This window comes from Tamandua tetradactyla, chromosome 10 (genome assembly GCF_023851605.1).
Source record: "Tamandua tetradactyla isolate mTamTet1 chromosome 10, mTamTet1.pri, whole genome shotgun sequence".
NCBI lineage: Eukaryota > Metazoa > Chordata > Mammalia > Pilosa > Myrmecophagidae > Tamandua > Tamandua tetradactyla.
In genome coordinates, this window is record NC_135336.1 from 104,617,091 (window position 1) to 104,640,726 (window position 23,636).

Here is a 23,636-nt window from a genome sequence, read left to right on the forward strand (position 1 = left end):
TGTCAAATGTTGAAGAGAAGCAGAAAATCCTGAGAGCAGCAAGAGAAAAACAATCTACTACATACAAAGGAAATCAAATAAGACTGAGTTCAGACCACTCAACTGGCACCCTGGAGGCAAGAAGGCAGTGGTATGATATATTCAAGATCCTGAAAGAGAAAGACTTCCAGCCAAGAATTCTGTACCCAGCAAAATTGTCCTTTAAAATTGAAGGAGAGATTAAAGCTTTCACAGACAAACAAGTTCTGAAAGAATTTGTCAACAAGAGACCAGCCCTACAAGAAATATTAACAGGAGTTCTGCTGGCTGAAAAAAAAAGACAACAGAGCGAGGTCTGGAAGAGGGCACAGAATTGAAGAGTACCACTAAGGGTAATGTAAAGAATACAAAGAGAAAGAAGGAAAAGAATATATAGATCTGACAAATAAAATAAAAAAGATAAGATGGTGGAATCAAGAAATGCCTTTTCAGTAATAACTTTGAGTGTTAATGGACCAAACTTACCAATTAAAAGATAATGACTGGCATGATGGATGAAGAAACATAATCCAGATAAATGCTGCTTACAAGAAACTCATCTTAAACACAAGGATACAAATAGACTGAAAGTGAAAGGATGGAAAAAGATTTTCCATGCAACTCTGCAAAAGAAAGGAGTAGCTATACTAATAGTGGATAAAATAGCCTTCAAATGTAAAGACATAATAAAAGCTACTATATAAGGATACTATATGCTAATTAAAGTGTTAATTCTCCAAGAAGATATACAATCATAAATGTTTGTTTTCAATCAAGGAACGCCAAAGTACATGAGACAGACAATAGCAAAACTGAAGGGAGTTATAGATGTTTAAACAATAATAGTAGACGAATTCAATACACCATTCTCCTCTACATATATAGAACAACTAGCAGAAGATCAACAAGGAAATAGAGAACTTAAATAACTTGATAAATGAATTAGACCTAACAGGCATATATAGGTCATTGCACCCCAAAGCACAAGGTTATATATTCTTCTCTAGTGCTCAAGGAACATTTGCCAGGATAGAGCATATGCTGGGACACAATGTGGGTCTTTATAAATTTAAAAACACTGAAATTACTCAAAGCACTTTCTCTGGTCACAATGGGATGAAGCTGGATCTCAAGCACCACCAAAGAGAGAGAACATTCACAAATATATGGAGATCAAATACCATACTCTTAAACAACCAGTGGGTCAAAGACGAAATTGCTAGAGAGATAATCAGTAGCTATTTGAGGATGAATGAAATGAGAATACAACTTACCAGAACTTATGGTATGCAGCAAGGCTGTGGTGAGAGGGAAATTTATTGCCCTAAATGCCTATATTAAAAAACAAGAAAGAGTAAAAATCCAGGATTTAACAGCATACCTGGAGGAACTTCAGAAAGAACAGCAAACCAACCCCAAAGCAAATAGAAGAAGAGAAATAAGGATTAAAGCAGAAAAAAATGAATGGGAGAACAAAAGAACAATAGAAAGAATCAATAAAACCAAAAGTTGGTTCTTTGAGAAAATCAATAAAATTGATGGGCCACTAGCAAGACTGACAAAACAAAAACAGAGAGAGGATGTAAATGAACAAAATCAGAAATGAGAAGGGGTGAGTTACCACAGATCCTGAAGAAATAAAAGAAATCATTAAAGGATACTATGAACAGCTGTACAACAACAAACTAGACAACTCACATGAAGCAGACAAATTTGTAGAGACGCACAAACAAGCTACACTGACTCAGGAAGAAATAGACAACCAATCACAAATGAAGAGATTTAATCTGTCATCAAAAATCTTCCTACAGGGCGGGCCGCGGTGGCTCAGCGGGCAAAGTGCTTGCCTGCTATGCCGGAGGACCTCGGTTCGATTCCCGGCCCTAGCCCATGTAACAAAAAACGGAAAAACAAAATACAATAAAACAAGAAAATGTTTAAAGATGTTTCCCTTTCTTCCTTCCTTCCTTCCTTCTATCCTTCCTTCCTTCTCTCTGTCTTTCCTTTAAAAAAAAAAAAAATCTTCGTACAAAGAAAAACCCAGGGCCAGATGGCTTCACAAGGGAATTTTATCAAACATTCCCAAAAAAACTAACACTAATGCTGCTCAAACTTTTCCAAATACTTGAGGAAAAAGGAATTCCACCTAACTCATTTTATGAAACTAATATTATTTCAATACCCAAACTGGGGAAAGATGTCAAAAGAAAGGAAAACGACAGGTCAATCGCCCTAATGAACACGGATACAAAAATTCTCAATAGAATATCAGCAAATTGAATCCAACAACATATTAAAAAAATTACACACTATGACCAAGTGGGGTTTATACCAAGAATGCAAGGATGGTTCAACACAAGAAAATCAATTAATGTAATACAGCACGTTAACAAATCAAAATGGAAAAATCACATGATGATCACAACCGATGCTGAAATAGCATTCAAGAAAATCCAGCATCCTTTTCTGATAAAAACACTCCAAAAGATAGGAATCAAAGGTTAACTATCTCAATATGATAACAGGAGCATATGAAAAACCGATAGCCAGCATCATACCCAATGGAGAGAAACAGAAAGCTTTCCTCCTACGATCAGGAACAAGACAAGGATGCCCACTGTCACCAGTATTATTCAACCTTGTGCTAGAAGTTCTACCTAGAGCAATCAGGCAGGACAAAGAAATAAAAGGCATGCAAGTTGGAAAAGAAGAAGTAAAACTCCCATTATTTGTAGATGATACTATACTTGGAAGATCCTTAGAAATCTACAGCAAAGTTACTTGAGCTAATAAATTCAGCAATGTGACGGGATATAAAATTAATGTGCAAAAAGTAGTAACATTTCTATACACAAGCAATGACCTAGCTGAGGAGTCAATTAAAGAAAAATTTCCATTCAAAATAGCAACTAAAAGAATCAAATACTTAGGAATGAACTGAACTAGGGACATAAAGGACTTGTACACAGAAAACTACGTAACATTAACTAAACATAAAAGAGATCCAAATAGGTGAAAAGACATTCCCTGCTCATGGAGAAGAAGGCTAAACAGTCTAAGATGTCAATTCTCTCCAAACTGATCTACAGATTCAACACAGTACCAATCAAAATTCCAACAACCTACTTTGAAGATTTGGAAAAGCTAACTACCAAATTCATCTGGAAGTGAAGAGACCCCAACCAGCTAAAAGCATCCTAAAATACAAGAACGCAGTGGGAGAATTAACACTCTCTAACTTCAAAACCTATTTTAAATCCACAGTGGTCAAAACAACATGGTACTGGCACAAAGACTTGAGCACTGACCAATGGAATCGAATCAAGAGTGCAGAAATAGAACACCAAATCTATGGTCAACTGATTTTTGACAAGGCCCCCAAATCCTCTGAACTAGGACAAAATAGCCTTTTCAATAACTGGGCATGGAAGAACTGGATATCAATAGACAAGAGAATGAAAGAGGATCCCCCATCTTACACCCTACACAAAAAAAAAGAATCAAACACCTAAATATAAGAACATGCACCATAAAGCTTCTAGAAGAAAATGTAAGGAAACATCTTCAAGACCTAGTAATAGGAAGTAGCTTCTTAAACTTAACACCCAAAGCACAAGCAACAAAATAAAAAATAGACAAATGAGAACTCCTCAAAATCAAATGCTTCTGCACTTCAAAAGACTGTCAACAAGGTGAAGAGGCAGCCATTTCAATTGTAGAAAATATTTGGAAATCACATATCAAAGGTTTGATTTCATATATATACAAAGAAATCATACACCTCAACAACAAAAGAACAAACAACCCAATTACAAAATAGGCTAAAGATATGAATAGGTCTTTTTCTGAAGAGCAAGTACAGATGGCTCAAAAGCACATTAAGAGATGCTCATTTTCATGGGCTATAATGGAAATATAGATCAAGACTACAATGAGATACCACCTCACACCCATAAGAATGGCTGCTATTAAACAAACAGGAAACTATAAATGTTGGAGAGGATGTGGAGAAACTGGGACACTTATGCAGTGCTGCTGGGAATGTATAATGGTGCAGCTACTATGGAAGACTGGTGGTTCCTTAGGAAACTAAGTATCAAGTTGCCCTATGGCCCAGCAATAGCACTATTTGGTATATACCCAAAAGAGTTGAAAGCAATGGCACAAACAGACATTTGCGCTCCAATGCTCACAGCAGCATTATTCACAATCGCCAAAAGATGGAAACAAACCAAATGTCCATCAACAGACAAGGGGGTCAACAAAATGCGGTATTTACATACAATGGAATATTATGCAGCAGTAAGACAAAATGACATTCTGAAGCACATGACAAGATGGATGAGCCTGAAGGACAGAACGCTAAGTGAAGTTACCCAGACACAAAAGGATAGGTACTGTATGATTCCACTTTTACGGTCAGCATAAAGATACAATCAGAGGCTTACAGTACAGAATATAGGGGTCTTAGAGATACATACATGCTAGATGGGTGGGCCACTAGCTAATGAGGTTGACCTCCAATGTAAGGGAATAGACAGGAGCGAAGGTGATTCTCTACTGGGTCTGTAAGTACCATTACCATGTTGAAGATAAACAAGATTGAAAGGCGAAGTACAGACCTTAGTATTCCACTGATTTACACCAGAAATATTAGTTTTCACAAGAATTACTTCAAAGATATGATTCTTGTATAAAGAGTGTTTAAGTCCAGGGTATGGGGGGAAAACTGTTATTGCATGCTATGAGCTATGTTCAAAAGGAAACCATCAGCACTATCACAGCAACAGCAGAGGTAAATAATAGGGGGAGGGACAAGAGTTAAAAGGAGGTTTAGATTTCCTATTTGGCAAGGGTGTGTTTATTGGTTTTCTTTCTTTTGGGAACAATGAAATTATCTAAAATTGAGAATGTTGATAGACTGTGGACTTTGGGGCCTCTACATGATACCCGATGAATGCAGGTGGCTGAAGGATGCACTGATGGAGAAGTAGACTGGCAAATGATGGTGTATACTTAAGAATGAAAGCTGTGCTGCTACAAAAAGGAACAAAGTCATGAGGCATGCAACAATGTGAATTAAGATGTGGGACATTTAGTGAGACAAAATAAGCCAGAAACCAAGGAACAACGATGTTATGGTCACCTTCAGAAAATGCTTATAAGAAAACAGGGGCCTAGATTGTAAGCTTTTAGAGCAGACACATTAAGTCCGGAGTGGTGATCATTATTTCTGGATTTTGAGAGGCTGTTTTACATACATGACCTGATATTTAGAGATAAGAACGAAGCCGAATAGGTTGGGGTTAAACTAATTCAGAACACAGGGGTAAGGAAGACACTGTCTATTTTAGAACCACACGTACTCTTTGAGACCAATGGAAGAAAGGTTTATTTGATCTGGAATTGAGATTTTCTGCAGTGCATAATATAATTCACCCTATGTGTAAAGCTCATTTGAACAACTGAAACACAGGGAGCACAGAATAAGAAAAGGCCCTTTAATCCTGTAGAGTAATTCACAATATCATCACTTAGTTGCATATTGTGAATTACTGATTATGTATGTTGTTTTATTGTTTCTTTATTTCTTAATTAATAAATAAATTTTTTTTAAAAAATCCCGTATAGATTATTGTAATGCCTGGAAACATCCCAGAGTATTTTAACCAGATAATCAAAAAGTATTGGAAAGTCCCCTGAAGGAGGAGAGAAAAGAATATGGAACTACTAAACCTTACCACTAGGGTATCCCCTGATACTCTGTCAAACTTTAGGGACACCCAAAGCCAAATCAATAGGCTATGCCCTAGATCATGAGGCTTACTCTTGCGAAGCTTAAGTAGGTAGCGGAGAAGCTTAGACTACCAAAGGCATGCCTAAGAGTTACTCTAGAAGACCACTTTTGTTGCTCAGACATGGCCTCATTCTCTCTAAGCTCAAGTCTGCAATGAAATCATTGCCCTCCCCCCAGCATGGGACATGACATCCAGGGGTGATAGTCTCCCTGGCGACAAGGGAGTTGACTCTCAGGGATGAATCCAGACCTGGCACCCTGGGATCAACAATTTCATCCTGACCAAAACGGGGAAAAGAAATGTAATTAATTAAGTATTAGTGACAGAGAGAGTTGAGTCAAGAGGCTACTCTGGAGGTTGCTCTTATGCAAGCTTCAGTTAGACCTTGCTACCTACCTATCCTGCCAACCCACAACCAGGACCATTTCAGTCAATGCTAAAGAACACTTAGGGCAATACATAAGATTCCACAAGGGTTTCATGTACTAGAGTAACTTTCCAGAAACCTACAATCTCTAGATGGGTCCCTGGTCTAGAAGAGTTCTGAAATCTAGCCCAGCCTCTCCAGAACATCAGATAGTTCCATCTCCCTACCCCATATTAGTGATAGACCCTTCCAATATGAAAAACTTAGAACAGGCACTCAAATTTAGCAAATTAATTAAATCAACAGGCAAGCTGCTTCGTAAATATTTCAATTAATATACATACTATGAACCCTTCCCATTAGTGAATTTAATGTAGATAAAAATAACCCTTACCCTAAAGTTTCTTAGAATCCTCTATTATCTGAATCAGTATCTAACACAATACTGTTTAGTCTAGAGCTGTTATATACCCCAGAAAAGGTCACGTTCTTTTAATCCATTCTTGTGGGTGCAGATCTATCGTGGGTAGGAACTTTCAGTTAGGTTTTCAATCAAGAGGTGACCCACCGAATTCAAGGTGGGTCTTAATCCTTCACTGGAGTCCTTTGTGAAAACGATAAAAGAGTAATGCCCCTGAAGAGAGAGCGATCCACTGAAACCAGAACCCAGGACAAAAGGACCAGCAGATGTCGCCATATGCCTTCCCACGTGACAGAGAAACTCTGGATGCCAGCAGCCTTTCCTCAGAGAAGGTATCTTCTTCTTAATGCCTTAATTAGGACATTTTCACGGCCTTAGAACAGTAAATATATAAACCAATAAATCACTATTGAAAAAGCCAACCCATTTCTGGTCTACTGCATTCTGGCAGCTTTAGCAAACCAAAACAGTTACAAACAAAATTAACTATCTCTGGCTTTGTTTAAGCTGAAAAGAAAGTTACTAAAGCATGTTAGGCAACTCACAGAAAACAAGAGGGCCAGAATGGAAGACTATACGGTCAAGAACATGGAACAATCAAACTACAGATCTGGTCTACTGAAGACAACCTAGGATCCAGTTACTGCAACTTCACACGGGGAACTAAATGCTACAACTGGGATTGCTGTCATTACTGCCTATGGAAAACAGATGTAACTGTTATCCACCCACTTGCCCTGCAGAATACAGATTCTACCAAAAACCTGCTTCAGTAAATCATTGCTTCAGAGTCAGTAAGACACAGGCAGGAGTGGCAAGTCTAGGTCATATGATTACATCCTAACCTCAAAAGATGTGGAGAAAGTAAGCATCTGACTTCACTTTTAGAATGAAGGAGATCTCTAACTCCCACTGAGGCTTCTGAGGCAGAAAATGCCCCAAACACAGGAAGGTGTTGGATTTTCTTATCCCAGAGACTAATTAATCCATAGCACAAGGCATCAATTCCAACATACCATGACTTTTTTTCTAGTTCTTCAATTAATGGTTTATAGAAGTCATTGTTCTTTCTTCTCTCTATAAATGTTTAACTTTGGAGGGCACTTAACTGTTTCTTAGCGTTGTGTTGTTGTTGTTGTTGTTGTTATTGTTTTAATCAAGTAACCTGAATTTCAATTTTCTGCCATAAAATAGAATTACTACCAATTACATTGTAGGGTTGTTGAGAATATTAAATTAACTAATAATGAGTATGTACAATGCCTGTAATGGGCCAATCAATTAATAGCAGCTATTATCATCATTATTAATTATTGGCTTATTTTTTAAGAGGAGAAACTCACTGATTTACATGAGCACCTCACAATCTATAACAGGTTTAAACTCAAGTTTTTATTTTACTTGGGTAATATAAATGTCATCCTCTCCATCCCCTATCTTACCAGAGACAAAACAAGAAGCTTAAAGCAAGTAGTCCATAGGGTTGCCATCAAAACTAAGGTCAAGGATGAATGAATTGGGGGTGCAAGGGCAGTGGTAGAATTCTTACCTGCCATGTGGGAGATGGGTTTGATTCCCGGTCCATGCACGTCCAAAAAAAGAAAAGAAAAAATTCAACTGTAGTGCTACAATGACGGGAAGCTCACATGGAAAAAGAATGAAATATGACCCTCATCACACAGCATACAACAAAAAAGAATGAATGAATGAATGGGGAAAAAAAAAAACAGAAAAGCTTACCCCGACCTCAAAACCGTATTTTCCTTCACATTTCTCTCCAGTGAGCTGACTATATTAAAGATTTCCTAAGGCCAGGACCCACTTTTGTCCTTTGATTCACTAATGTGTCCCAAGGGCTTAGCATAGACCTGACACAGAAAGACCTTCAACAAAATATCTAATGATAACTGCTTTTCAAAATATTTACTATAGAAATTCGTCACTGTGAAAGGTTACAGAGTCACCTTGAAACTAAACCTTTATAAACTAAAAAAACTCATTCACCTGAGAAAATAAACAGCTTCAATAATTTCTAACTACAAGTAGATTCCTTCTTTCAAAAATCCTTCCATACAATGAACTTTCTCTCAGTCTTCCTTCTTGTTCTGTCCTCCCAACTAGTAAAAAAGTTAAAGCCAAAATCACCCAAACTACTTTCATTACTTTTAATCACTTTTAAAATGAAGTCAAAGCCAGAGCTTATTTTAAATGTGAACATGACAGCTACTAAAAATGCTGGATTTATATTCAAGATAGAACCACTGAATGAACTTCACTCTTTTGGTTAGGAATAATAGTGAAGAATATCCAGTTGATTCTTCTCCACGATTTAAAATTGCAACAAATGACCCGAGGATTCAATTTCAGTAAGCTACTAAAATTATGTGTTCCTTTAATACAGATGGCACAATCTTCCCATTCCACATTCCTAACATCTAGTTCTTTGCCCAGCATATGGTAGGCATGTAATATGCATATGAGTTAATCCATGAAAAAAAAATTTCTCTTTCTCCTAACTACACAGAACTTTCCAATCCTATCTTTAAAAAAAAACTTTCCCTTTTTCTTCTTCCTCAAGGTTCCATATTCACTGTTCAGCTCTTACTCCAAATGCAGACATTCATTCCCCTGTTCTAGCCCTTTGGTCCCTGAGACCAATTACTAAAGATCAAAACAAGTGGTTCATTGATTCATTCAACAAATGTTTATTTAGTGCTCACTATGTGCCAAACTTCCTGCCAACCCTTCCAGTCGTAAGACACAGCAAAACAGCCCTGCCCCTGTTCTCTGAAGGGTGTTAATCAGATAAGTACTAGATAAATCATCAACTGTGATAAGAGTTATGAAGAAAAAGTACATCAAGTACATGAAGACCTGAGATTTTAAAGAGGAGAAGATGACTGGGGCAGGAGGTAACAAAGTGGAATCTGAGCTGAAAATGATGAAGGAAAAGAAGTTAACTAGAGAAAGATGAGAATTTATCACTTGCAAAGACTCAGAACCAATGTAGTTAGGTGATCCAGAAATATGTGAGATGAATCTAAGTAAGAATGCTGGAGCCAGATCATTCTGAAGGGGACTTACAAGTCCTGTGGCTTGTTTGGTCTTTACCCTGTAAGCCACGATAAATCACTGAAGAGTTTGGTTTTTTTCTTTTTTTTTTTTTAATGAACAGAAAATTCTTGATCTATCCAAATTCCTGTTCCATTTCTGCCCATTTATTGGAGCTTTCCTTCTTCCTTGACCTTCCTTATATGCCCACACCCTTTGCTTTTAGATGTCTATATGCCTGTCTAATTCAGAAAAAAGCCCTCACTCCAAATGGTGTATCTCCATGAATCCTAAAACTCCTGTCTTCAATCTCCTACCTCTGCATAGCTGACCCTAATATTGCTGAGTAACTGTGGGCCTTCAGGTCAATTCCTAGGTAAATTACCAGCTTTACTGGCGGTTGGAACTGTACTATAGCACTATTATAGGGAAATGCAAAAATAAAATTTAGGTTGCAAAAAACTAAATGAGAATTCTATTAATTTTATTACCAGTGCTGTTTTGAAAAACTTTTGTGAAGCAATTTTTGTGCCATAAAGGTAATGTCTCTTAATGAATGTTTGATATAGAGAAGAAATTTTTAAAAAAACACCACTGTGATGACAGTTCTTTTGAGGGAAAATGATCAAATCGGAACAAAATTTCCACCAAACAGTATTTATCTTAAAGACCAGAGTCCTATTTATAGCCAAATAAATTTTTAAACTGTCAAAAGGACTTTAAAATGAGGCAAAAATCCTTTGACCTTCAAAAGGCAACATCAAAAATCATTCAATTTCAGACTAAATTCCCTTTAATAAAAATTTAATCCATGTCTACCTAGATTGAGTCCTTAAACCTACTTAGAAGAGTTTTAAAGATTCCTACCACCCCCTTCCAAAAAAATTACTTTCATGAAGGCAGACAATGGGAGGCTTATTTTTTTACCATTGATTCCCAGTACTACATCTGGCACTACCAGGTTCTCAACAAATAATCCATATACCCACAAGATGCAATGTTTAGCATATGTAATCATAATCTCCCAATTATGATACATAAGAAAATAAACAGAATATGAGATCAGGGAGGGGAGGGATACTAAAATATTTACAATAAATTAAACTCCTCACATATTCAGGTACTCTACACTTTTCAAACCATAAATTATGATACAACCATTTCCCTTTCAGATTCATGGCTTCTAACATTCTGCCTTCTTCCACGTTTCCTTTTTTTTAGCTCTTCCCTAATGTTGGTGCTAATTCTTTCCACCCATCCCCAACTGAAAGTTTGAAGCACACTAATAATTCTATCTTCTGTTACTCAAACAATTACTTCAGGTCCTCAGAAAGAGATATTCTCGACCATCCCATTAAACCAATCATTCCACTCATCTTTAGATCGTTTTACAACTTTTCCTATACTGCCACCAAAGCTTTAACTCCCTTCTATCTCCAAAGACTAGGCCAAATTACTGTATGAATCCAGAAATTTCACTTTGCTTTCTTGAAAATTAAACAATAATTAAGAATTTTTTAGGGTATTCCAAACTTAGGTTTTCAACTTAACGTCCACTTTTCACCACTTTTATCTTTAACATTTTTAAATTGTGATATACAATATATATTTAAAAAGCAATAAATTTCAAAGTACATTGTAACAAGTGATTACAGAAAAGATTTCAGAGTTGGGTATGGGTTACAGTTCTACAATTTTAGATTTTTCCTTCTAGCTGCTCCAAGACACTGGAGACTAAAAGAAATATCAATATAATGATTCAGCTGTCATACTCATTTATTAAATCTTACCTTCTCTGTTAGAACTCCTACTTCTAGTTTGTTTGATCTTTCTTCCAATCTTTAGGGTATCTGGGCTATAGCCATTCTAACTTTTTCATGTTGGAATGGGCTGTGGATAACAAGAGATGGGGGAGAAAACCAGTTGATGTTCTTTCAGAGTCTAGCCTCTCTAGGTTTTAGGACTCCTCTGGCCTTTTAGGAATCCATCTGGAGGTTGTAGGTTTCTGGAAAGTAATCACAGTGCATGGAGCTTTTGTAGAATCTCAGCCAGAGACCTAGGTGTTCTTTAGGGTTGGCAGGAATGGTTTTGACTGGGGCTTGGCAAACCATGATAAACAGCAATATCTAGCTGAAGCTTGCATTAATAGTCTCCAGAATAGCCTCTTGACTCTCTCTGAACTCTCTCAGTCACTGATACCTTATTTTGTTGCATTTCTTTTTCCTCTTTTGGTCAGGAAAGGGTTGTTAATCCCACAGTGCCAGAGCCAAACTCATCCCTGGGATACATGTCTCACAATGCCAGGTAGACTCTCACCCCTGGATGTCATGTCCCACGTAGAGGGGAGGATAATGATTTTACCTGCAGAGCTGGGCTTAGAGAGAGGTCATATCCAAGCAACAAAAGAAGTTCTCTGGAAATAATTATTAAGCATAACCTTAAGTAGACTTGGGTTCTCTGCTACATAAATAAGCTTCACAATACAAGGCTTAAGATCAAGGGCTTGACCTATTGACTTGGGAGTCCCTAATGTTTGAGACAGTATCAGGGGTTTCCAAGGTGGTAAAGTTTAATAGGTCCATATTTTTTTCTTCCATCCTTCAAGGGACTTTGCCAACACTTTCTAATTACCTGTTCAACATACTCTGGGATACATCTAAGTATTACATAAAGCTATACAGAATTAGAAGCCCTCATTCCCATTCTGTTCCAGGTGTTTGGGTTGTTTAAATGAGCTATCCAGACAGGGTGAGTTAGATTACATGCCACAGAAAATTTAGGTTTTATACAAAATAAACCTTTCTTCCTTTTGTCTCATACAGGAGGTGAAGTTCTAAAATATAGACAATGACTTCCTTAGCCTTGTATTCTGATTTACCTTAGAGCTAACCCAATCAGCTTGTTCTTATCTCTAACTGAAGCCTGATCTCTTTTTCAGTTTCTTCAACACTTGTTATATGTGGCAATGCTGACCTCCAGAGCAGCAGAATTCCAACTTTGAGTTTTAGGTGTCACAGAATTCACACTACTTCTTATTCTCTCACTCCTGGGCCCTGAAAATGGTCCTGTCTTCCTGCTTCCAAACTCTCCTTCTTACAGTGTTATATCCCTAACCCAGACATGTGTCATCACTCCCTCTCCAAAAATCCTACAAGTTCCTCTCCAAAAATCCTACAATTCCTTATAACATGTAAGGCACATCACTCTCATTCCCAACTGCAATTTTTTCTATTCCTCTTTCAGCACACCAAACACCTACACCTTCCCCCACAGTACAATGACCCTGTTCTGCTCGTCTCCAAAGTCACCCTTCTCCCCACCTCCTCCACCATATGTGGGTCCATATAACCTCTTTCATTGAACTGTTAGTGTTCAGCAATAGCTGTAAAAATCATCTTCATTCTACAAGATCAAGATCCAGTCCTCTCTGCTTCCAAAGCATTCTCAAATTGCCAGAATTATCTTACTTCCTGCACTCCTTCAATTCTTCACAAGACAATATTAATAACAGCCATGGGTCTCACCTATGTTATTTTTGCCTGTACACACACAGCTAACTTAACACTAAAAGGAGAGATAACAAAATCTTCTGTGAGCAACAGCTTCTACCTCTATAACTCACATATATAAAGGACACTCAGGTGCTTACTCAATTGAAGAGGAAAAATCTCCTTCTCTGTAGTCATTTACAATACATCAAAAGATCAGAAGAACAAAGAAATAAAGGAAAACCAGAAAATATTTTTAAACTATACATTTAACAAAGAATGGATATTGTTATTTAAATATAAAAAATTATAGGACAACTTAAGATGTTCAAATTCACTCAAAATTGAAGAACTATAAATCCAAAACAGGCACTATTAAAACTTCAATAATGCCAGTGTTGGTGAGCATTTGGAAAACCATGCACTCTCAGACCCTGCTGGTGAAAGCACATATTGGTGCTAGTTTTTGGAAAGTAATTTAGCAATACATGTTCAAGTGTTTAGTGTATATTACTGGTGAACCAGCAATTTCTCCTCTAAATATATACCCAATGGTTAACATTCACAGAAGTGCACAATTCCATGCCCAAGCAGGTACCATTCTGCACTGTTCAGCATGGCAAAAAATAATAAAATAACATAAATGCTATTTTACAGGGACTGGCAAAATAAATGAAAATCCATAAAATGGAATACCTACCAACCATGCCTACATACTGAAAATCAAAACATAAATGAGGCCATACTAAATATACACATACACAATGCACACACAGTATGTGGCAATATATATTCAAGTGTTTTCAAAGTTTTGCAACACAACATACACACACATAATATATAGCACGCATATATAAACTTGTGTATACAGAAAATTTCTGGTAGGAAAAACTATGAACAGTTATTGCCTAAGGAGTATGGGAAGGGGTGGTAAATATGACACACTTCTACAGGGTTTCATTTTTTAAAACCATTAGTATATATTACTTTTTAATTTTTCCAAACTAAAATTTCCAACGTGATCAGAACTGTACCTTACTTATAGTGTACCTGATATGTTGTAAGACAGCTCAAGTAAGAAACCTAAATAGGCGATAAAACACTAAGAAAAAAAGGACATGCCTTTTAATCCCATGCCTACCTCCAGATAAGGAAGTTAATCAAGCCCAGTCAGTCTTTGGCAGAATCATCCAGAGTCCCACAGTCAACACTCCCTTACTGGCCAGAGGCCTTCAGGAGGTATTCTAATGCTCCCAACTTCTGGCCGCCAAGAAGCCTGACATGAACCTTGCCATGGCCAGCCTATGCACTGTCATTTCTCAAGCCTGTCCTTCATGGTCCTCAGGCAAGGTTATATGTGCCCAACTCTGCCCTCTTCTTTCCAAAAAGCTTTCTCTTATTAGTGCAGGTGGTAATCTCTGACCTTCAGGAATATTTCCATTTTAAATTAGAGAGTTGAGATCTTACCTTAATCCAAAGAAATAAATTCCAACAGTGAGAAATGCAATCAAGAGGATAAAAAGGAAAATAATTTGGGGATAAAACCTTCCTTTGTTTCTTCTAATTATGCCACATGAGCATCTATCCTAATGCTACAGACACAGTGCCCACTACTCTCGAGACACTAATACCACCTTACTGATTTAAACCTTCAACTTTTCACCTTTAAATAGTCATGTGACTCAGTCAGACTACATTTTTCTACAGAATAGCCATTGTTATTCACTATGTACCAAAAAGCTCACACATTAAAAAAAAGCAACATATCATGAAATGACAGATATTTCTATAAAATTCTAATGTACCTTCTACTTCTCATCCTCTCTTCCTGCTTCTATAGAAAGAGCAAAGAACCAGGAGTCAGAAAAACTATGCTAGTCCCAGGCTGCTTGTTCTGAGGCAGTGGCTAGTCACTTTGCTTCTCTGAGTCCATTTCCTTCTCTAAAATGAGAGAGATGAACTGTTTTAGTGTCTCAAAATGTTCTGACCAAATCAGAATTATTTGGGGTCCTTATTAGGAAAACAAATTTCAAAGCACTACCCTGAACCTATAGAAAAGTATCTGAGCTTGTGAATACCACAATTTTTCAAGTTCTCCAAAAGACTACTGAAGAACCACTCACTTCTCTGGTCCCTACCAGATCTAATAATAGTTTATAGTTCAAAGGAATCATATAGTTTCCCTTTTTCTCAAGGCCACAGAAGTTAAAGAGGAAGATACTGGTCACTAAATATATATATATACATTTTAAATTTATATATATATATATTTGGCATGCGCAGGCACCAGGAAGAGAACCTGGGTCTCCAGCATGGCAGGCGAGAACTCTGCCTGCTGAGCTACCCTGGCCCGCCCCTAAATATATTTTTAAACATCACTGCTATCATCCTTCTTGCAACATCCAGTGACTCAAACATTTACTAAAACTTTGACAAGATGCAAGTGTCATTCTAGTATTGTTTGCTGAGGATATGAGCAGGAATATGTGCAGTATGATCCAGGAGACTATTAAAACTAAATCCAAAAGCTTAAATTCCAAATATTGTTTACATACACATAATCATAGCAATCAAGAATAATGTTTCCATCAGAAAACAAAGTGTCAGAAAATAATGTGCCACTGGACACAAAATCCCTTCACTTCTAAAAGTATAGCCACATTTTCTTTTAATCTGATTACATATATGTATATATTGATAACTGATGATTCACTTGAATTTGTATATCACAGCTCAAATGACCATATACAGAAAACAAAGCACTAATTAGTGCAATAAATTGTCTTTTTGTAGTTTATTTCTGTAATTGTTTCTTCTAAAACCTTCAAAGGGTGGCAAGCAATGATCAAGTGTCCTCCATTCTCTTTTTCTTCAGTAGTAACAGAGATTTTCAGACAGACATTCCACCAAAGACCACATATCCAAACATCCTTTGCAGCTTATATAGCATGAAAGAATGAGAAAGTTATATGCTGAATCTTGAGTACCACTCCTTAGCTGTGTAATCTTGGGCAAAGCAGGTTCTCTGAGCCTCAGTGTCCTGTATATGCCATGCCTATATATGACCTATTCAGATCTGTGGAAAAGTGAAATGAGGTACTATAAATGAGGTCTCCGTAAAAGTGTAAAATGCCATATAAACATAAGGTGGTACTGTACAGTCATTTCAGTAGTGGGTTACCCAATAGGAAGCAAGCATTGCAGTGACTTGAAATGAGAATATACAATTGCAGTTTCAGCTCTAGAGTTGGTAGGTAGCTATTAAATTAATATTTATTACAAATTTTAACTTCCTATGTGCATTAATTAGATCAAATAGTGACTTAAACAAGAATTTATTCCTCTCTCATACCACATCAAAATAAGTTTAAACAGTCTAAGGTTTACATGGTGGCTCCATGTTATAAGGAACATTGGTTCCTTTTGTTTTGTTGCTTTCTAATGCTTAAGGAGCTACCATTTTCTACATAGTAATAGATAGCTCCCAACCACATCCACAATCCAGGAATGCAATGTGCAAAACGGGAGTGTGCAGGAGGTACATCCTCACCACTTTAAAATCTGGAGGCTGCAGTCATGAATTCTACTCTCACCCAAATAGTCAGGAACTTGGTCATGTGGCCACATTTATCTGCAAAACAGTCTTGGATATGTGGTCTTTGGTAGGATGTCTATTTGTCTACACACACACACACACACACACACACACCCCTGCTATATGGCAGGCACTGGAATTACAGCCATGATCAAGAAAGACATTATTCTTGCCCTGATGAACCTCACAATCTAAGGGAAAGAAGAAAAGATATCATAATTAATACCTATTTGTGATAAAGGCTGTGAAAAACAGAAGGTCCTTAACAACGCATGGCCAAAAACCTTGCATAGTCTATGGATTTGGGGAAGGCCTCTCTGAAGAAGTGCTAATTATGCTGACACCAAAAGGATAAGCATGAATGAAGAGAAGGGAAGGGAGAAAGGGGGGGAGAGAGAGCTTCTAAGAAACTCACAGGCATTACCACCATCATCACAAAAACCTTACAGCCAGTACCATCAATCCCACTTTACAGATGAGGAAACTGATGCTTAATGAAATCACTGTGCCTGAAGTCACAAGCACCAGGGAGTGGCAGAAACTGTGAAAAGTCCAGGTCTGCGTGAGTCTGGATCATTTGCTCACCACCATCTCACAGGCCAACACTCTTTCCACAGTATCAGGCTGCCTCAACTGCTACCTACAACTAGACATCAGACTTTGGAAAGATGTCATGGTAAAGCATCTTTTTACTGAAATACATAACACAGAGATGTCAATCTTAACCACAAATGTCCATGAAATTTTAAAAATAATCAACCCTTATCACTGGAAATGACAAATACTTAGTAAAATTAAGGGGCTATTTAATATTAATACACATGGATGATATTTAAAATAGAATCAATGAGGAAAGCCATTTCATTCCATGTTAGCCAGTTCACTGAGCCCTCCAAAAATCTATTTAAATAATCATTCAATTACAGGGAGACAAAACTCAAAAACAATTCATCAATAAGAGTAAGGGTACATTTTAAACTATTACAACTGCACGTGTTCCCATACATACACACACACACACACACACACACACTCTCTCTCTCTCTCTCTCTCTCTCTCTCTCTCTCTCTCTCTCTCTCGTCAAAACTTCATTCTAACAGTAATATGAACTTTAAAAAATCACCTTCTAGAACAAAGGATACATAACTCTAGCACAAGAAACTAAAATTGTTCTAGACTATCATAAAAGTATGCTGATAAGGAAGCACATCATTTCAAATTTTCAATGTTATTTTCTCTAAGTTATCTTTCCAATAAAGATTTTTAACTAGTTACAGAACTTTAGAAGTAGAACTTCAAAATAAAAGCAAAAGCCTAACTTTTAAAAACCATTAGCTACTTTACAACAATATTCCCAAATCACTTAGTTTTCATATACCCAAAAATGAAACTAAGGCTACATGTAGCTACTAGAGTCAAAATAATTATTTTAGTCACATGAAGTGACACCATTTCACTTTCACGTACCCAATAGTAAAGTTTACAACTCTAGCTGAACATTACAGCACCGATATAAGGCAAGATTTCTAAAGAAGAATCCTACGTTTGGGGATGCCTGGAGAGAAATTTGAGATAATTTAATTTGATGGTTTTTCCAAGCAATTAAACACAAATTTTCACACACACCCAAAATTTTTAATCCAAAAACGTGCAAGCCCTGAGTTATGAATTACCACAATTTCTCTAAAAATCAAAAAATTGTTTAACTATCAAGATAACATATGGTAAAAAAAAAAAAGTCTTAAGAGGCATATTCACTTTGTACACAGAAGGTGCTATTATTCAAGTCATGCAATTCACTTTGTGAGGGCAAGTTGTGTCAGCATCAAGTTTCAGGTGACTATGTTTGAATTTTAATTTCTTTACTTCTTAATGGAAAATATACAAGTGCCTGTGGAGGTAAAAACATCAAAACACTCCTCAACGAAATTAACTCACAGTTTAAATTACCGATGAGTACAACAAAACTGTACAACTGGTAAAATGGGGGGGAGGGTGAAGAGCAGGTTCTTATAAAATCTCTTTCTGAAATTTTAAGGGTTTGCTGGTTTTGGATGGTTAGGGTTTTTTCCTAGGGGTAGGAGGGTTTTTAAAAAATATCTTTAGAAGAAATAGGAAAGCTCTTTGGGATAAGAGAAAAGCTAACACCAAAGCAAAGAAAAACTGATACACATCTTATCACATATATTGAGTCACAAATCTCTAAGCCTCCTCTTCTATTAATCTTAGGCAATTCCCTGCACACCCATAATAAAGTTATTTCTATCCAAATTTTCTTCCCATACCTATATACTTGCCAAACATAAACATGTGAAAACACCTCTGGGCAGTCTAAATTTCTAAGCTATTTCTTTAAAAAAAAAAAGGGTTTTCAAGTAATACCCAAAATTCAATGCAAATTAGCAATTTTTCTTTGTACAAGTACAAAATAAGCTATCTCGAATTTTGCTTTTGCAGTTAAATTATACAGACCACCTACGAAAAAACTAAGTAAATTTTGCAAATACTGGTTGTTACACTGACCACTACCCATCCCACGTGGTAGCTACAAATCATAAATAAATGCACTAACTATCCATAAGTAAATCTGAGGGACAGACATCAGACAATATTCTAGAGGGGAAAAAATTCTACCCAAGAATCTTTTTAACTATCCACATTTCCAAACAGGACATTGCAAATTAATAGATTTTTCCCACTTATTTTGAATGTTAGTGCCTCTTAACAGACTGCACTTTATTAATTTTTTAATTCCTAGGTCACAATAATTTTGTATGTTTACATTTCTAACAGGTCCCACCAAAAATTTTTTTAAATACATTTAAGAAACCATCTTATACCTAAATTTCAAATTCTTAATAAGATATCCTAAGATCCATTTCCCCTCTATCACTGGTTCTACCAATCAATGATGACCAGTCATCCATCCTACAACTCTATTCCTTCAAATCTAAACTCTTTTTTACATATCCACCAGGTGTTACAAACCCACCCTACAGACATGGATGAGACTAGAATTAATTTCTGGACTTATGTTTCTGTGAAATAAATGTGCGCTTTTACACCAGTTTTACACAGAACATGGTGTAGACATTCATAGCAGTTCTTCGTTTTCTGGGAAGGTTTGATGTCTAAACCATTTGGACAGCTACCATAAACACCACTGCTATTCCAAGGTAAATTCTCTAAGAATACTGGGGTAAGCCTAAGACATATGTACATTAAAAATCTTAACTATGACCAAGCAAACTTTTTTCTTAACTCCTGCTTCTCTGAAACTACCTTCTTGCGTTTTAAAACCTCAGCACATGGAATTTTAGTAGTTCCAGTCTCATGCTTATAATCTAATTTAAAATAATATTCTTTTAAAGTAAATGAACCATCAAGGTATAAGAAATCTAAGGAAACAAAAACTAAAGATAATTTTACTGAATTATTGAAATACTCCAAAATCAAAGAACTAAATATATTCATTTTTACTAACACTTGATATATGTAGAGTATAAAGTGTCATAGAGGAAATCTACATATTTAAAGATGAAATATGACTAAAAATAGCTACACAAAACTTTGAGTCATCAATACTTCAATGATGACTACAATTTGTATTGTCAAGAATACACACCAAAAAGTTTTCTTTCAATCCCTTCCATTCAAAAACTGACTACATGGTTTTCTTGCGGGGGGGGGGGGGGGGGGGGGGGGGGGGGAGTGGGGGAGGAGGTGGTGTGAGAGGGGAGCCTGACAAGTTTCATTAAGGAGGCCTCATCGCAACCCTTTCCTTCCACTTCCATAAACCAAAGTTAACTCTAAGCTGAACACTAGACTTAGACATGGACACAACCTCTAAGTTAGAACCCTGAGTCACTACACACAAACGGTTCCAAAATTCTCAAGTATTTATAATAACGAGTTTCATAAGGTAGTGGTTAAGGGCCCCAGCTCCTGCAGCCTCCCGGCTCTTCGTGTCCCCGCTGCCGTGTAACCTTGGAGGAGTCACTACCCGTCTCACGGCTCAAGGTCCTCATCTGTATAATGGGCAACCGTTCCTGCCAATGGGATCATTAATACACGTAAAGCGCCTGCCACTTCTTGGTCTTGAACTTTGGATACGTGTGAAAACCATGTGATAAAGTGTATTTTCTGATCCTTGGGCGAAATTAAGAACCAAGCCGTGCCGGTATTCGAGTGCCAGATTACAGGAGTCATATAATCTAGGGCTGGGTAAAAAACACAGATAAGTAGTCGGAGTCAAGCACTCACTAATTTTGCCATTTTTAACTACTGTCGAATAGGGAGGAGCGTCTTGCTAAGTGCTGAGGTATTCAGCAGCTTTGGTGAATACCAAGCGAGAGTGGATTTGGGTCTATAAATAGACTTGCGAAGTTTCGCCGTCTTAGCCAGGTATCAATTATAATTCACCCATCCCCAGTCACCAACTCCTCCAGCCGCTAAACAAGTCATTCCTTCCTCTCGAGTGGCCGGGATTATTACTTGCACTCCCCGCACAACTTCCGAGCAAGCCGAGCCCCCTCACTCGAGCTCAGACCCCCAAAGGGATGCCCCGGGATCCGGCTCCGACCTTCCCGGAGCCCAGCCTCGGCCCGGCCGCCCTCGTCTCAGCCCGCATTCGGCCCCATTTTCTTAACCGTGCATTGTCCTTGCCAAGAACCCCAGCGGTTCCCACACTGGTGGGGACCGAGAGGAGGGACGAGGGAGGAGCTGGGGGAAGAGGATGAGGAGGAAGAGGAGGAGGAGGAGGAAGACAACCTCCTCCCCTTCGCTCGGGCGGCCAGTGAAGGTCTGCGCTTTCTCTGGCCCCCAGGCCCCGGCTCCCCGGAGGCCGCGGCGCCCTCCTCCCGCCCTCCGCAACTTTCCCTCGGCTCGCACCCGCCTCTCCTCCGAGACCGGGCCTCTCGGCTCCCTCCCCCGGCGGCCGGGCCCGGGCCCGCGGCGCCGCTTCCTAAAATGGCAGGTCCCTCCCTCCACCCGGCCAACCTCGCTCGGCGCGGGCCCGGCTGCAGGCCGCGCAGGGAGCCGAGCGCCGGCCGGGCGGGGCCGCGGCCGGGCCGGACACTCACCGCGACGATGGCGGGGCGCTCGCGCCGCTCCCTCCGGTGAGTCTCAGCCTCGGGCTCCAGCCGCTTCGCTCCCGCCGCGGCCTCCGCCGCCAACGCCGCCCCGGCCGCTTCTCTCGGCCCCCGGCGCTCTCGGCTCCTCGCCCGCGCCGCAGCCTCCTCAGTCTCTCGCCGGCGCGCGGTTCCAGCGGCGCCCGGGGCCGGGGAGGCGACAGCCCCCTCCCGGCAAATACCGCAGTCCCCGGACCCCGGCTCCCGGGCGGCGGGGCCGCGCGGCCCGGCCCAGCGCTGAGGGCGGTGGCGATGAGGCCGGGCGCCCAGTCGCGGCCGCTCCCGGCTGCTTCTTCCCGAGGAGGATTTTGTAAATCTCACAAAATGGCGCGCGCTCCAAACCTGCGCAGCGAGAAGCGCCGGGGCCCGAGCGGCGGCGGCGGCGGCCGCGGCGGCTCCTCCGCCAGAAGAGCCCGAACCGCCCGCCCCCGAGTCCCGCACAGACAGACACACACACACACACACTCGCACACACACGCACGCACACTCGCCCTCGCACACGCTCGCTCGCACACACACTCTCACACTCACACCGGTCCCGCCCGCTCGCCGGCGGCGGCAGCGGCAGCGGCACCAACAGCAGCAGCAGGAACAGCAGCAGCAGAAGCGGCGGCGGCGGCACCCGCACCCCCCGCTCGGGGTGTCCGCTCCCTGCGCCCGACTTGGGCCGCGATCGGCAGCAGCAACAGCAGCAGTCTCCCCGGATCCCCCCGCCGCTGTTGCCGCCGCCACCCCCGCCTCACTCCAATGGGGCTTTTTATTATTATTCGGGCGGGAAGCGAAAGGGTTTAAAAAAAAACCAACCAACAAAATGGCGACGGACCGACCCGGTCGCTATAGCAACTGTCAATCAAAACGCAAAACCCCGGCTGACGTGCTGACGTCCTCCTCCCGCCCCCTGGCCCAAAACGGGCGGGCGGGGCCTGTTGCTCGGGTAACGGCAGATTCCGTTCCCTCCTTTCCCTCGCCCCCTCCATCCCGGACCAACCACCCAACCCCCTCAGGTCACGTGAAGGATAAATTCGGAGCTCGGGCCCGCTACGAGTGTCAGAGGAGGGCGCGTGATTCGCTCGCTCGGGGGAGGGGAGACCAGAGGAACGGACGGTCCAAGGGAGGGAAGGTGAGGGGGGAGCGAGGCAGAGGCCCGGCCTGTGCGCGAGCGCCCACTGCCTCCCTGGCCGCCCCGCCCTGCTCCCGCCGCGCCCGCGCCTACTGCGGCCCCAGGTGCGCGCGCGGCCTCCCGCTCGCGTCGCCACCGCCCCCGGAGCCCGGCGCTTCCGCATCGCGCGCCCGCAGCCCCGCCCGCGCGGGGCGGGGGAGGGGCGTGCGGGGGGCGGGGCTCTGCGGGCGCCCGGCGGGGCCCGGGAGCCCGCCGCTTCCCCCGGGCCGCACGCGCGGACGATGCACCCTCCCTGCTAGTCCGGGGTTCTTTCGGTGGCCTGGGCGCACACGTCCGTGGGTTGAAACTGTTCTTCGAAGGACTCACGTCTCCCCTTCGCCGGAAAATGCCCGCGGAGGCCGCGATGGGGCTGGGCATCTCCGGAATTCCGGCCGCTTCCCCGGAACCAGGGATGCCCCTACGGCTGGCACCTCAATTCAGTCCTACCGCTTGGTTTTTGTAGAAACTACTGCCACCGTCCAATAGTTACGAGTGCAGCCCCCCCATAAAAATTTGTTAAGGCTGTGCACCCTCCTTCATGGTTTCCCACCTGTTTCAAACCTTCCCGTACCCTCCCCACCTATCTGGGCACAGCCTTCCTTCTCATTCG

At 40.5% G+C, this 23,636-nt stretch overlaps 1 protein-coding gene across 2 annotated transcripts in view; it reads right to left on the reverse strand.

Annotated features, from left to right (window-relative positions):
* DYRK1A (dual specificity tyrosine phosphorylation regulated kinase 1A) overlaps positions 1 to 21,930 on the reverse strand; it is a 200,351-nt gene extending 178,421 nt beyond the window's left edge. For both annotated transcript variants that reach the window (XM_077119084.1, XM_077119083.1), the window contains exon 1: positions 21,820 to 21,930. The gene's annotated coding sequence lies outside the window, so the exon portion shown is untranslated. The remainder of the gene's footprint in view (positions 1 to 21,819) is intronic.
* Positions 21,931 to 23,636: the final 1,706 nt, after the last annotated feature.